Genomic DNA, 16276 nt, shown 5'->3' with positions numbered 1-16276 from the left:
ACCAGTATGTAGGGGATCTAGTTTCAGACCAGTATGTAGGGGATCTAGTTTCAGACCAGTATGTAGAGGATCTAGTTTCAGACCAGTATGTAGGGGATCTAGTTTCAGACCAGTATGTAGAGGATCTAGTTTCAGACCAGTATGTAGGGGGATCTAGTTTCAGACCAGTATGTAGAGGATCTAGTTTCAGACCAGTATGTAGGGGATCTAGTTTCAGACCAGTATGTAGGGGATCTAGTTTCAGACCAGTATGTAGGGGATCTAGTTTCAGACCAGTACATCAGGGATCTAGTTTCAGACCAGTATGTAGGGGATCTAGTTTCAGACCACTATGTAGGGGATCTAGTTTCAGACCAGTATGTAGGGGATCTAGTTTCAGACCAGTATGTAGGGGATCTAGTTTCAGACCAGTACATCAGGGATCTAGTTTCAGACCAGTATGTAGGGGATCTAGTTTCAGACCACTATGTAGGGGATCTAGTTTCAGACCAGTATGTAGGGGATCTAGTTTCAGACCAGTATGTAGGGGATCTAGTTTCAGACAAGTATGTAGGGGGATCTAGTTTCTGACCAGTATGTAGGGAATCTCGTTTCTGACCAGTATGTAGGGATCTAATTTCTGACCAGTATGCAGGGTTCTAATTTCTGACCAGTATGTAGGGGGATCTAGTTTCAGACCAGTATGTAAGGGATCTAGTTTCAGACCAGTATGTAGAGGATCTATTTTCAGACCAGTATGCAGGGATCTAGTTTCAGACCAGTATTTAGGGGATCTAGTTTCAGACCAGTATGTAGGGGATCTCGTTTCAGACCAGTATGTAGGGGGATCTAGTTCCAGACCAGTATGTAGGGGATCTAGTTTCTGACCAGTATGTAGGGGATCTCGTTTCAGACCAGTATGTAGGGGGATCTAGTTTCAGACCAGTATGTAGGGGATCTAGTTTCAGACCAGTATGTAGTGGATCTAGTTTCAGACCAGTATGTAGGGGATCTAGTTTCAGACCAGTATGTAAGGGATCTAGTTTCAGACCAGTATGTAGGGGATCTAGTTTCAGACCAGTATGTAGGGGATCTAGTTTCAGAACAGTATGTAAGGGGATCTAGTTTCAGACCAGTATGTAGGGGATTTGGTTTCAGACCAGTACATCAGGGATCTAGTTTCAGACCAGTATATAGGGGATCTAGTTTCAGACCACTATGTAGGGGACCTAGTTTCAGACCAGTAGGTAGGGGATCTAGTTTCAGACCAGTATGTAGGGGATCTAGTTTCAGACCAGTATGTAAGGGGGATCTAGTTTCTGACCAGTATGTAGGGAATCTCGTTTCTGACCAGTATGCAGGGATCTAATTTCTGACCAGTATGCAGGGATCTAATTTCTGACCAGTGTGTAGGGGATCTAGTTTCAGACCAGTATGTAGAGGATATATTTTCAGACCAGTATGCAGGGATCTAGTTTCACACCAGTATGTAGGGGATCTAGTTTCAGACCAGTATGTAAGGGGATCTAGTTTCAGACCAGTATGTAGGGGATCTAGTTTCAGACCAGTATGTAGAGGATCTATTTTCAGACCAGTATGCAGGGATCTAGTTTCAGACCAGTATGTAGGGGATCTCGTTCCAGACCAGTATGTAGGGGATCTCGTTTCAGACCAGTATGTAGGGGGATCTAGTTCCAGACCAGTATGTAGGGGATCTAGTTTCTGACCAGTATGTAGGGGATCTAGTTTCAGACCAGTATGTAGGGGATCTAGTTTCAGACCAGTATGTAGAGGATCTAGTTTCAGACCAGTATGTAGGGGATCTAGTTTCAGACCAGTATGTAGGGGATCTAGTTTCAGACCAGTATGTAGAGGATCTAGTTTCAGACCAGTATGTAGGGGATCTAGTTTCAGACCAGTATGTAGGGGATCTAGTTTCAGACCAGTATGTAGGGGATCTAGTTTCAGACCAGTATGTAGAGGATCTAGTTTCAGACCAGTATGTAGGGGATCTAGTTTCAGACCAGTATGTAGAGGATCTAGTTTCAGACCAGTATGTAGGGGGATCTAGTTTCAGACCAGTATGTAGAGGATCTAGTTTCAGACCAGTATGTAGGGGATCTAGTTTCAGACCAGTATGTAGGGGATCTAGTTTCAGACCAGTATGTAGGGGATCTAGTTTCAGACCAGTACATCAGGGATCTAGTTTCAGACCAGTATGTAGGGGATCTAGTTTCAGACCACTATGTAGGGGATCTAGTTTCAGACCAGTATGTAGGGGATCTAGTTTCAGACCAGTATGTAGGGGATCTAGTTTCAGACAAGTATGTAGGGGGATCTAGTTTCTGACCAGTATGTAGGGAATCTCGTTTCTGACCAGTATGCAGGGATCTAATTTCTGACCAGTATGCAGGTTTCTAATTTCTGACCAGTATGTAGGGGGATCTAGATTCAGACCAGTATGTAGGGGATCTAGTTTCAGACCAGTATGTAGAGGATCTATTTTCAGACCAGTATGCAGGGATCTAGTTTCAGACCAGTATGTAGGGGATCTAGTTTCAGACCAGTATGTAGGGGATCTCGTTTCAGACCAGTATGTAGGGGGATCTAGTTCCAGACCAGTATGTAGGGGATCTAGTTTCTGACCAGTATGTAGGGGATCTAGTTTCAGACCAGTATGTAGGGGATCTAGTTTCAGACCAGTATGTAAGGGATCTAGTTTCAGACCAGTATGTAGGGGATCTAGTTTCAGACCAGTATGTAGGGGGATCTAGTTTCAGACCAGTATGTAGGGGATCTAGTTTCAGACCATTTTGTATGGGGATCTAGTTTCAGACCAGTATGTAGGGGATCTAGTTTCAGACCAGTATGTAGGGGATCTAGTTTCAGAACAGTATGTAAGGGGATCTAGTTTCAGACCAGTATGTAGGGGATTTGGTTTCAGACCAGTACATCAGGGATCTAGTTTCAGACCAGTATGTAGGGGATCTAGTTTCAGACCACTATGTAGGGGATCTAGTTTCAGACCAGTATGTAGGGGATCTAGTTTCAGACCAGTATGTAGGGGATCTAGTTTCAGACCAGTATGTAGAGGATCTAGTTTCAGACCAGTATGTAGGGGATCTAGTTTCAGACCAGTATGTAGGGGATCTAGTTTCAGACCAGTATGTAGGGGATCTAGTTTCAGACCAGTATGTAGAGGATCTAGTTTCAGACCAGTATGTAGGGGATCTAGTTTCAGACCAGTATGTAGAGGATCTAGTTTCAGACCAGTAAGTAGGGGGATCTAGTTTCAGACCAGTATGTTGAGGATCTAGTTTCAGACCAGTATGTAGGGGATCTAGTTTCAGACCAGTATGTAGGGGATCTAGTTTCAGACCAGTATGTAGGGGATCTAGTTTCAGACCAGTATGTAGAGGATCTAGTTTCAGACCAGTATGTAGGGGATCTAGTTTCAGACCAGTATGTAGAGGATCTAGTTTCAGACCAGTATGTAGGGGGATCTAGTTTCAGACCAGTATGTAGAGGATCTAGTTTCAGACCAGTATGTAGGGGATCTAGTTTCAGACCAGTATGTAGGGGATCTAGTTTCAGACCAGTATGTAGAGGATCTAGTTTCAGACCAGTATGTAGGGGATCTAGTTTCAGACCAGTATGTAGGGGATCTAGTTTCAGACCAGTATGTAGGGGATCTAGTTTCAGACCAGTATGTAGAGGATCTAGTTTCAGACCAGTATGTAGGGGATCTAGTTTCAGACCAGTATGTAGGGGATCTAGTTTCAGACCAGTATGTAGGGGATCTAGTTTCAGACCAGTATGTAGAGGATCTAGTTTCAGACCAGTATGTAGGGGATCTAGTTTCAGACCAGTATGTAGAGGATCTAGTTTCAGACCAGTAAGTAGGGGGATCTAGTTTCAGACCAGTATGTTGAGGATCTAGTTTCAGACCAGTATGTAGGGGATCTAGTTTCAGACCAGTATGTAGAGGATCTAGTTTCAGACCAGTATGTAGGGGATCTAGTTTCAGACCAGTATGTAGGGGATCTAGTTTCAGACCAGTATGTAGGGGATCTAGTTTCAGACCAGTATGTAGAGGATCTAGTTTCAGACCAGTATGTAGGGGATCTAGTTTCAGACCAGTATGTAGAGGATCTAGTTTCAGACCAGTAAGTAGGGGGATCTAGTTTCAGACCAGTATGTTGAGGATCTAGTTTCAGACCAGTATGTAGGGGATCTAGTTTCAGACCAGTATGTAGGGGATCTAGTTTCAGACCAGTATGTAGGGGATCTAGTTTCAGACCAGTATGTAGAGGATCTAGTTTCAGACCAGTATGTAGGGGATCTAGTTTCAGACCAGTATGTAGAGGATCTAGTTTCAGACCAGTATGTAGGGGGATCTAGTTTCAGACCAGTATGTAGGGGGATCTAGTTTCAGACCAGTATGTAGGGGATCTAGTTTCAGACCAGTATGTAGGGGATCTAGTTTCAGACCAGTATGTAGAGGATCTAGTTTCAGACCAGTATTTAGGGGATCTAGTTTCAGACCAGTATGTAGAGGATCTAGTTTCAGACCAGTATGTAGGGGGATCTAGTTTCAGACCAGTATGTAGAGGATCTAGTTTCAGACCAGTATGTAGGGGATCTAGTTTCAGACCAGTATGTAGGGGATCTAGTTTCAGACCAGTATGTAGGGGATCTAGTTTCAGACCAGTACATCAGGGATCTAGTTTCAGACCAGTATGTAGGGGATCTAGTTTCAGACCACTATGTAGGGGATCTAGTTTCAGACCAGTATGTAGGGGATCTAGTTTCAGACCAGTATGTAGGGGATCTAGTTTCAGACAAGTATGTAGGGGGATCTAGTTTCTGACCAGTATGTAGGGAATCTCGTTTCTGACCAGTATGTAGGGATCTAATTTCTGACCAGTATGCAGGGTTCTAATTTCTGACCAGTATGTAGGGGGATCTAGTTTCAGACCAGTATGTAAGGGATCTAGTTTCAGACCAGTATGTAGAGGATCTATTTTCAGACCAGTATGCAGGGATCTAGTTTCAGACCAGTATTTAGGGGATCTAGTTTCAGACCAGTATGTAGGGGATCTCGTTTCAGACCAGTATGTAGGGGGATCTAGTTCCAGACCAGTATGTAGGGGATCTAGTTTCTGACCAGTATGTAGGGGATCTCGTTTCAGACCAGTATGTAGGGGGATCTAGTTTCAGACCAGTATGTAGGGGATCTAGTTTCAGACCAGTATGTAGTGGATCTAGTTTCAGACCAGTATGTAGGGGATCTAGTTTCAGACCAGTATGTAAGGGATCTAGTTTCAGACCAGTATGTAGGGGATCTAGTTTCAGACCAGTATGTAGGGGATCTAGTTTCAGAACAGTATGTAAGGGGATCTAGTTTCAGACCAGTATGTAGGGGATTTGGTTTCAGACCAGTACATCAGGGATCTAGTTTCAGACCAGTATATAGGGGATCTAGTTTCAGACCACTATGTAGGGGACCTAGTTTCAGACCAGTAGGTAGGGGATCTAGTTTCAGACCAGTATGTAGGGGATCTAGTTTCAGACCAGTATGTAAGGGGGATCTAGTTTCTGACCAGTATGTAGGGAATCTCGTTTCTGACCAGTATGCAGGGATCTAATTTCTGACCAGTATGCAGGGATCTAATTTCTGACCAGTGTGTAGGGGATCTAGTTTCAGACCAGTATGTAGAGGATATATTTTCAGACCAGTATGCAGGGATCTAGTTTCACACCAGTATGTAGGGGATCTAGTTTCAGACCAGTATGTAAGGGGATCTAGTTTCAGACCAGTATGTAGGGGATCTAGTTTCAGACCAGTATGTAGAGGATCTATTTTCAGACCAGTATGCAGGGATCTAGTTTCAGACCAGTATGTAGGGGATCTCGTTCCAGACCAGTATGTAGGGGATCTCGTTTCAGACCAGTATGTAGGGGGATCTAGTTCCAGACCAGTATGTAGGGGATCTAGTTTCTGACCAGTATGTAGGGGATCTAGTTTCAGACCAGTATGTAGGGGATCTAGTTTCAGACCAGTATGTAGAGGATCTAGTTTCAGACCAGTATGTAGGGGATCTAGTTTCAGACCAGTATGTAGGGGATCTAGTTTCAGACCAGTATGTAGAGGATCTAGTTTCAGACCAGTATGTAGGGGATCTAGTTTCAGACCAGTATGTAGGGGATCTAGTTTCAGACCAGTATGTAGGGGATCTAGTTTCAGACCAGTATGTAGAGGATCTAGTTTCAGACCAGTATGTAGGGGATCTAGTTTCAGACCAGTATGTAGAGGATCTAGTTTCAGACCAGTATGTAGGGGGATCTAGTTTCAGACCAGTATGTAGAGGATCTAGTTTCAGACCAGTATGTAGGGGATCTAGTTTCAGACCAGTATGTAGGGGATCTAGTTTCAGACCAGTATGTAGGGGATCTAGTTTCAGACCAGTACATCAGGGATCTAGTTTCAGACCAGTATGTAGGGGATCTAGTTTCAGACCACTATGTAGGGGATCTAGTTTCAGACCAGTATGTAGGGGATCTAGTTTCAGACCAGTATGTAGGGGATCTAGTTTCAGACAAGTATGTAGGGGGATCTAGTTTCTGACCAGTATGTAGGGAATCTCGTTTCTGACCAGTATGCAGGGATCTAATTTCTGACCAGTATGCAGGGTTCTAATTTCTGACCAGTATGTAGGGGGATCTAGATTCAGACCAGTATGTAGGGGATCTAGTTTCAGACCAGTATGTAGAGGATCTATTTTCAGACCAGTATGCAGGGATCTAGTTTCAGACCAGTATGTAGGGGATCTAGTTTCAGACCAGTATGTAGGGGATCTCGTTTCAGACCAGTATGTAGGGGGATCTAGTTCCAGACCAGTATGTAGGGGATCTAGTTTCTGACCAGTATGTAGGGGATCTAGTTTCAGACCAGTATGTAGGGGATCTAGTTTCAGACCAGTATGTAAGGGATCTAGTTTCAGACCAGTATGTAGGGGATCTAGTTTCAGACCAGTATGTAGGGGGATCTAGTTTCAGACCAGTATGTAGGGGATCTAGTTTCAGACCATTTTGTATGGGGATCTAGTTTCAGACCAGTATGTAGGGGATCTAGTTTCAGACCAGTATGTAGGGGATCTAGTTTCAGAACAGTATGTAAGGGGATCTAGTTTCAGACCAGTATGTAGGGGATTTGGTTTCAGACCAGTACATCAGGGATCTAGTTTCAGACCAGTATGTAGGGGATCTAGTTTCAGACCACTATGTAGGGGATCTAGTTTCAGACCAGTATGTAGGGGATCTAGTTTCAGACCAGTATGTAGGGGATCTAGTTTCAGACCAGTATGTAGAGGATCTAGTTTCAGACCAGTATGTAGGGGATCTAGTTTCAGACCAGTATGTAGGGGATCTAGTTTCAGACCAGTATGTAGGGGATCTAGTTTCAGACCAGTATGTAGAGGATCTAGTTTCAGACCAGTATGTAGGGGATCTAGTTTCAGACCAGTATGTAGAGGATCTAGTTTCAGACCAGTAAGTAGGGGGATCTAGTTTCAGACCAGTATGTTGAGGATCTAGTTTCAGACCAGTATGTAGGGGATCTAGTTTCAGACCAGTATGTAGGGGATCTAGTTTCAGACCAGTATGTAGGGGATCTAGTTTCAGACCAGTATGTAGAGGATCTAGTTTCAGACCAGTATGTAGGGGATCTAGTTTCAGACCAGTATGTAGAGGATCTAGTTTCAGACCAGTATGTAGGGGGATCTAGTTTCAGACCAGTATGTAGAGGATCTAGTTTCAGACCAGTATGTAGGGGATCTAGTTTCAGACCAGTATGTAGGGGATCTAGTTTCAGACCAGTATGTAGAGGATCTAGTTTCAGACCAGTATGTAGGGGATCTAGTTTCAGACCAGTATGTAGGGGATCTAGTTTCAGACCAGTATGTAGGGGATCTAGTTTCAGACCAGTATGTAGAGGATCTAGTTTCAGACCAGTATGTAGGGGATCTAGTTTCAGACCAGTATGTAGGGGATCTAGTTTCAGACCAGTATGTAGGGGATCTAGTTTCAGACCAGTATGTAGAGGATCTAGTTTCAGACCAGTATGTAGGGGATCTAGTTTCAGACCAGTATGTAGAGGATCTAGTTTCAGACCAGTAAGTAGGGGGATCTAGTTTCAGACCAGTATGTTGAGGATCTAGTTTCAGACCAGTATGTAGGGGATCTAGTTTCAGACCAGTATGTAGGGGATCTAGTTTCAGACCAGTATGTAGGGGATCTAGTTTCAGACCAGTATGTAGAGGATCTAGTTTCAGACCAGTATGTAGGGGATCTAGTTTCAGACCAGTATGTAGAGGATCTAGTTTCAGACCAGTATGTAGGGGGATCTAGTTTCAGACCAGTATGTAGGGGGATCTAGTTTCAGACCAGTATGTAGGGGATCTAGTTTCAGACCAGTATGTAGGGGATCTAGTTTCAGACCAGTATGTAGGGGATCTAGTTTCAGACCAATACATCAGGGATCTAGTTTCAGACCAGTATGTAGGGGATCTAGTTTCAGACCACTATGTAGGGGATCTAGTTTCAGACCAGTATGTAGGGGATCTAGTTTCAGACCAGTATGTAGGGGATCTAGTTTCAGACAAGTATGTAGGGGGATCTAGTTTCTGACCAGTATGTAGGGAATCTCGTTTCTGACCAGTATGCAGGGATCTAATTTCTGACCAGTATGCAGGGTTCTAATTTCTGACCAGTATGTAGGGGGATCTAGTTTCAGACCAGTATGTAGGGGATCTACTTTCAGACCAGTATGTAGAGGATCTATTTTCAGACCAGTATGCAGGGATCTAGTTTCAGACCAGTATGTAGGGGATCTAGTTTCAGACCAGTATGTAGGGGATCTCGTTTCAGACCAGTATGTAGAGGATCTAGTTTCAGACCAGTATGTAGGGGATCTAGTTTCAGACCAGTATGTAGGGGATCTAGTTTCAGACCAGTATGTAGGGGATCTAGTTTCAGACCAGTATGTAGAGGATCTAGTTTCAGACCAGTATGTAGGGGATCTAGTTTCAGACCAGTATGTAGATGATCTAGTTTCAGACCAGTATGTAGGGGATCTAGTTTCAGACCAGTATGTAGACGATCTAGTTTCAGACCAGTATGTAGGGGATCTAGTTTCAGACCAGTATGTAGGGGATCTAGTTTCAGACCAGTATGTAGGGGATCTAGTTTCAGACCAGTATGTAGAGGATCTAGTTTCAGACCAGTATTTAGGGGATCTAGTTTCAGACCAGTATGTAGAGGATCTAGTTTCAGACCAGTATGTAGGGGGATCTAGTTTCAGACCAGTATGTAGAGGATCTAGTTTCAGACCAGTATGTAGGGGATCTAGTTTCAGACCAGTATGTAGGGGATCTAGTTTCAGACCAGTATGTAGGGGATCTAGTTTCAGACCAGTACATCAGGGATCTAGTTTCAGACCAGTATGTAGGGGATCTAGTTTCAGACCACTATGTAGGGGATCTAGTTTCAGACCAGTATGTAGGGGATCTAGTTTCAGACCAGTATGTAGGGGATCTAGTTTCAGACAAGTATGTAGGGGGATCTAGTTTCTGACCAGTATGTAGGGAATCTCGTTTCTGACCAGTATGTAGGGATCTAATTTCTGACCAGTATGCAGGGTTCTAATTTCTGACCAGTATGTAGGGGGATCTAGTTTCAGACCAGTATGTAAGGGATCTAGTTTCAGACCAGTATGTAGAGGATCTATTTTCAGACCAGTATGCAGGGATCTAGTTTCAGACCAGTATTTAGGGGATCTAGTTTCAGACCAGTATGTAGGGGATCTCGTTTCAGACCAGTATGTAGGGGGATCTAGTTCCAGACCAGTATGTAGGGGATCTAGTTTCTGACCAGTATGTAGGGGATCTCGTTTCAGACCAGTATGTAGGGGGATCTAGTTTCAGACCAGTATGTAGGGGATCTAGTTTCAGACCAGTATGTAGTGGACCTAGTTTCAGACCAGTATGTAGGGGATCTAGTTTCAGACCAGTATGTAAGGGATCTAGTTTCAGACCAGTATGTAGGGGATCTAGTTTCAGACCAGTATGTAGGGGGATCTAGTTTCAGACCAGTATGTAGGGGATCTAGTTTCAGACCATTTTGTATGGGGATCTAGTTTCAGACCAGTATGTAGGGGATCTAGTTTCAGACCAGTATGTAGGGGATCTAGTTTCAGAACAGTATGTAAGGGGATCTAGTTTCAGACCAGTATGTAGGGGATTTGGTTTCAGACCAGTACATCAGGGATCTAGTTTCAGACCAGTATGTAGGGGATCTAGTTTCAGACCACTATGTAGGGGATCTAGTTTCAGACCAGTAGGTAGGGGATCTAGTTTCAGACCAGTATGTAGGGGATCTAGTTTCAGACCAGTATGTAAGGGGGATCTAGTTTCTGACCAGTATGTAGGGAATCTCGTTTCTGACCAGTATGCAGGGATCTAATTTCTGGCCAGTATGCAGGGATCTAATTTCTGACCAGTGTGTAGGGGATCTAGTTTCAGACCAGTATGTAGAGGATATATTTTCAGACCAGTATGCAGGGATCTAGTTTCAGACCAGTATGTAGGGGATCTAGTTTCAGACCAGTATGTAAGGGGATCTAGTTTCAGACCAGTATGTAGGGGATCTAGTTTCAGACCAGTATGTAGAGGATCTATTTTCAGACCAGTATGCAGGGATCTAGTTTCAGACCAGTATGTAGGGGATCTCGTTCCAGACCAGTATGTAGGGGATCTCGTTTCAGACCAGTATGTAGGGGGATCTAGTTCCAGACCAGTATGTAGGGGATCTAGTTTCTGACCAGTATGTAGGGGATCTAGTTTCAGACCAGTATGTAGGGGATCTAGTTTCAGACCAGTATGTAGAGGATCTAGTTTCAGACCAGTATGTAGGGGATCTAGTTTCAGACCAGTATGTAGGGGATCTAGTTTCAGACCAGTATGTAGAGGATCTAGTTTCAGACCAGTATGTAGGGGATCTAGTTTCAGACCAGTATGTAGGGGATCTAGTTTCAGACCAGTATGTAGGGGATCTAGTTTCAGACCAGTATGTAGAGGATCTAGTTTCAGACCAGTATGTAGGGGATCTAGTTTCAGACCAGTATGTAGGGGATCTAGTTTCAGACCAGTATGTAGGGGATCTAGCTTCAGACCAGTACATCAGGGATCTAGTTTCAGACCAGTATGTAGGGGATCTAGTTTCAGACCACTATGTAGGGGATCTAGTTTCAGACCAGTATGTAGGGGATCTAGTTTCAGACCAGTATGTAGGGGATCTAGTTTCAGACAAGTATGTAGGGGGATCTAGTTTCTGACCAGTATGTAGGGAATCTCGTTTCTGACCAGTATGCAGGGATCTAATTTCTGACCAGCATGCAGGGTTCTAATTTCTGACCAGTATGTAGGGGGATCTAGTTTCAGACCAGTATGTAGGGGATCTAGTTTCAGACCAGTATGTAGAGGATCTATTTTCAGACCAGTATGCAGGGATCTAGTTTCAGACCAGTATGTAGGGGATCTAGTTTCAGACCAGTATGTAGGGGATCTCGTTTCAGACCAGTATGTAGGGGGATCTAGTTCCAGACCAGTATGTAGGGGATCTAGTTTCTGACCAGTATGTAGGGGATCTCGTTTCAGACCAGTATGTAGGGGATCTAGTTTCAGACCAGTATGTAAGGGATCTAGTTTCAGACCAGTATGTAGGGGATCTAGTTTCAGACCAGTATGTAGGGGGATCTAGTTTCAGACCAGTATGTAGGGGATCTAGTTTCAGACCATTTTGTATGGGGATCTAGTTTCAGACCAGTATGTAGGGGATCTAGTTTCAGACCAGTATGTAGGGGATCTAGTTTCAGAACAGTATGTAAGGGGATCTAGTTTCAGACCAGTATGTAGGGGATTTGGTTTCAGACCAGTACATCAGGGATCTAGTTTCAGACCAGTATGTAGGGGATCTAGTTTCAGACCACTATGTAGGGGATCTAGTTTCAGACCAGTATGTAGGGGATCTAGTTTCAGACCAGTATGTAGGGGATCTAGTTTCAGACCAGTATGTAAGGGGGATCTAGTTTCTGACCAGTATGTAGGGAATCTCGTTTCTGACCAGTATGCAGGGATCTAATTTCTGACCAGTATGCAGGGATCTAATTTCTGACCAGTGTGTAGGGGATCTAGTTTCAGACCAGTATGTAGAGGATCTATTTTCAGACCAGTATGCAGGGATCTAGTTTCAGACCAGTATGTAGGGGATCTAGTTTCAGACCAGTATGTAGGGGATCTCGTTTCAGACAAGTATGTAGGGGGATCTAGTTTCTGACCAGTATGTAGGGAATCTCGTTTCTGACCAGTATGTAGGGATCTAATTTCTGACCAGTATGCAGGGTTCTAATTTCTGACCAGTATGTAGAGGGATCTAGTTTCAGACCAGTATGTAAGGGATCTAGTTTCAGACCAGTATGTAGAGGATCTATTTTCAGACCAGTATGCAGGGATCTAGTTTCAGACCAGTATTTAGGGGATCTAGTTTCAGACCAGTATGTAGGGGATCTCGTTTCAGACCAGTATGTAGGGGGATCTAGTTCCAGACCAGTATGTAGGGGATCTAGTTTCTGACCAGTATGTAGGGGATCTCGTTTCAGACCAGTATGTAGGGGGATCTAGTTTCAGACCAGTATGTAGGGGATCTAGTTTCAGACCAGTATGTAGTGGATCTAGTTTCAGACCAGTATGTAAGGGATCTAGTTTCAGACCAGTATGTAGGGGATCTAGTTTCAGACCAGTATGTAGGGGGATCTAGTTTCAGACCAGTATGTAGGGGATCTAGTTTCAGACCATTTTGTATGGGGATCTAGTTTCAGACCAGTATGTAGGGGATCTAGTTTCAGACCAGTATGTAGGGGATCTAGTTTCAGAACAGTATGTAAGGGGATCTAGTTTCAGACCAGTATGTAGGGGATTTGGTTTCAGACCAGTACATCAGGGATCTAGTTTCAGACCAGTATGTAGGGGATCTAGTTTCAGACCACTATGTAGGGGATCTAGTTTCAGACCAGTAGGTAGGGGATCTAGTTTCAGACCAGTATGTAGGGGATCTAGTTTCAGACCAGTATGTAAGGGGGATCTAGTTTCTGACCAGTATGTAGGGAATCTCGTTTCTGACCAGTATGCAGGGATCTAATTTCTGACCAGTATGCAGGGATCTAATTTCTGACCAGTGTGTAGGGGATCTAGTTTCAGACCAGTATGTAGAGGATATATTTTCAGACCAGTATGCAGGGATCTAGTTTCAGACCAGTATGTAGGGGATCTAGTTTCAGACCAGTATGTAAGGGGATCTAGTTTCAGACCAGTATGTAGGGGATCTAGTTTCAGACCAGTATGTAGAGGATCTATTTTCAGACCAGTATGCAGGGATCTAGTTTCAGACCAGTATGTAGGGGATCTAGTTTCAGACCAGTATGTAGGGGATCTCGTTCCAGACCAGTATGTAGGGGATCTCGTTTCAGACCAGTATGTAGGGGGATCTAGTTCCAGACCAGTATGTAGGGGATCTAGTTTCTGACCAGTATGTAGGGGATCTAGTTTCAGACCAGTATGTAGGGGATCTAGTTTCAGACCAGTATGTAGAGGATCTAGTTTCAGACCAGTATGTAGGGGATCTAGTTTCAGACCAGTATGTAGGGGATCTAGTTTCAGACCAGTATGTAGAGGATCTAGTTTCAGACCAGTATGTAGGGGATCTAGTTTCAGACCAGTATGTAGGGGATCTCGTTTCAGACCAGTATGTAGAGGATCTAGTTTCAGACCAGTATGTAGGGGATCTAGTTTCAGACCAGTATGTAGGGGATCTAGTTTCAGACCAGTATGTAGGGAATCTCGTTTCTGACCAGTATGCAGGGATCTAATTTCTGACCAGTATGCAGGGTTCTAATTTCTGACCAGTATGTAGGGGGATCTAGTTTCAGACCAGTATGTAGGGGATCTACTTTCAGACCAGTATGTAGAGGATCTATTTTCAGACCAGTATGCAGGGATCTAGTTTCAGACCAGTATGTAGGGGATCTAGTTTCAGACCAGTATGTAGGGGATCTCGTTTCAGACCAGTATGTAGAGGATCTAGTTTCAGACCAGTATGTAGGGGATCTAGTTTCAGACCAGTATGTAGGGGATCTAGTTTCAGACCAGTATGTAGGGGATCTAGTTTCAGACCAGTATGTAGAGGATCTAGTTTCAGACCAGTATGTAGGGGATCTAGTTTCAGACCAGTATGTAGATGATCTAGTTTCAGACCAGTATGTAGGGGATCTAGTTTCAGACCAGTATGTAGGGGATCTAGTTTCAGACCAGTATGTAGAGGATCTAGTTTCAGACCAGTATTTAGGGGATCTAGTTTCAGACCAGTATGTAGAGGATCTAGTTTCAGACCAGTATGTAGGGGGATCTAGTTTCAGACCAGTATGTAGAGGATCTAGTTTCAGACCAGTATGTAGGGGATCTAGTTTCAGACCAGTATGTAGGGGATCTAGTTTCAGACCAGTATGTAGGGGATCTAGTTTCAGACCAGTACATCAGGGATCTAGTTTCAGACCAGTATGTAGGGGATCTAGTTTCAGACCACTATGTAGGGGATCTAGTTTCAGACCAGTATGTAGGGGATCTAGTTTCAGACCAGTATGTAGGGGATCTAGTTTCAGACAAGTATGTAGGGGGATCTAGTTTCTGACCAGTATGTAGGGAATCTCGTTTCTGACCAGTATGTAGGGATCTAATTTCTGACCAGTATGCAGGGTTCTAATTTCTGACCAGTATGTAGGGGGATCTAGTTTCAGACCAGTATGTAAGGGATCTAGTTTCAGACCAGTATGTAGAGGATCTATTTTCAGACCAGTATGCAGGGATCTAGTTTCAGACCAGTATTTAGGGGATCTAGTTTCAGACCAGTATGTAGGGGATCTCGTTTCAGACCAGTATGTAGGGGGATCTAGTTCCAGACCAGTATGTAGGGGATCTAGTTTCTGACCAGTATGTAGGGGATCTCGTTTCAGACCAGTATGTAGGGGGATCTAGTTTCAGACCAGTATGTAGGGGATCTAGTTTCAGACCAGTATGTAGTGGACCTAGTTTCAGACCAGTATGTAGGGGATCTAGTTTCAGACCAGTATGTAAGGGATCTAGTTTCAGACCAGTATGTAGGGGATCTAGTTTCAGACCAGTATGTAGGGGGATCTAGTTTCAGACCAGTATGTAGGGGATCTAGTTTCAGACCATTTTGTATGGGGATCTAGTTTCAGACCAGTATGTAGGGGATCTAGTTTCAGACCAGTATGTAGGGGATCTAGTTTCAGAACAGTATGTAAGGGGATCTAGTTTCAGACCAGTATGTAGGGGATTTGGTTTCAGACCAGTACATCAGGGATCTAGTTTCAGACCAGTATGTAGGGGATCTAGTTTCAGACCACTATGTAGGGGATCTAGTTTCAGACCAGTAGGTAGGGGATCTAGTTTCAGACCAGTATGTAGGGGATCTAGTTTCAGACCAGTATGTAAGGGGGATCTAGTTTCTGACCAGTATGTAGGGAATCTCGTTTCTGACCAGTATGCAGGGATCTAATTTCTGGCCAGTATGCAGGGATCTAATTTCTGACCAGTGTGTAGGGGATCTAGTTTCAGACCAGTATGTAGAGGATATATTTTCAGACCAGTATGCAGGGATCTAGTTTCAGACCAGTATGTAGGGGATCTAGTTTCAGACCAGTATGTAAGGGGATCTAGTTTCAGACCAGTATGTAGGGGATCTAGTTTCAGACCAGTATGTAGAGGATCTATTTTCAGACCAGTATGCAGGGATCTAGTTTCAGACCAGTATGTAGGGGATCTCGTTCCAGACCAGTATGTAGGGGATCTCGTTTCAGACCAGTATGTAGGGGGATCTAGTTCCAGACCAGTATGTAGGGGATCTAGTTTCTGACCAGTATGTAGGGGATCTAGTTTCAGACCAGTATGTAGGGGATCTAGTTTCAGACCAGTATGTAGAGGATCTAGTTTCAGACCAGTATGTAGGGGATCTAGTTTCAGACCAGTATGTAGGGGATCTAGTTTCAGACCAGTATGTAGAGGATCTAGTTTCAGACCAGTATGTAGGGGATCTAGTTTCAGACCAGTATGTAGGGGATCTAGTTTCAGACCAGTATGTAGGGGATCTAGTTTCAGACCAGTATGTA

The sequence above is a fragment of the Salvelinus fontinalis genome, chromosome 20 (genome assembly GCF_029448725.1).
Source record: "Salvelinus fontinalis isolate EN_2023a chromosome 20, ASM2944872v1, whole genome shotgun sequence".
NCBI classification, from domain to species: Eukaryota; Metazoa; Chordata; class Actinopteri; order Salmoniformes; family Salmonidae; genus Salvelinus; species Salvelinus fontinalis.
The sequence above is the reverse complement of the archived record's forward strand: the minus strand, read 5'-3'. Positions refer to the sequence as shown.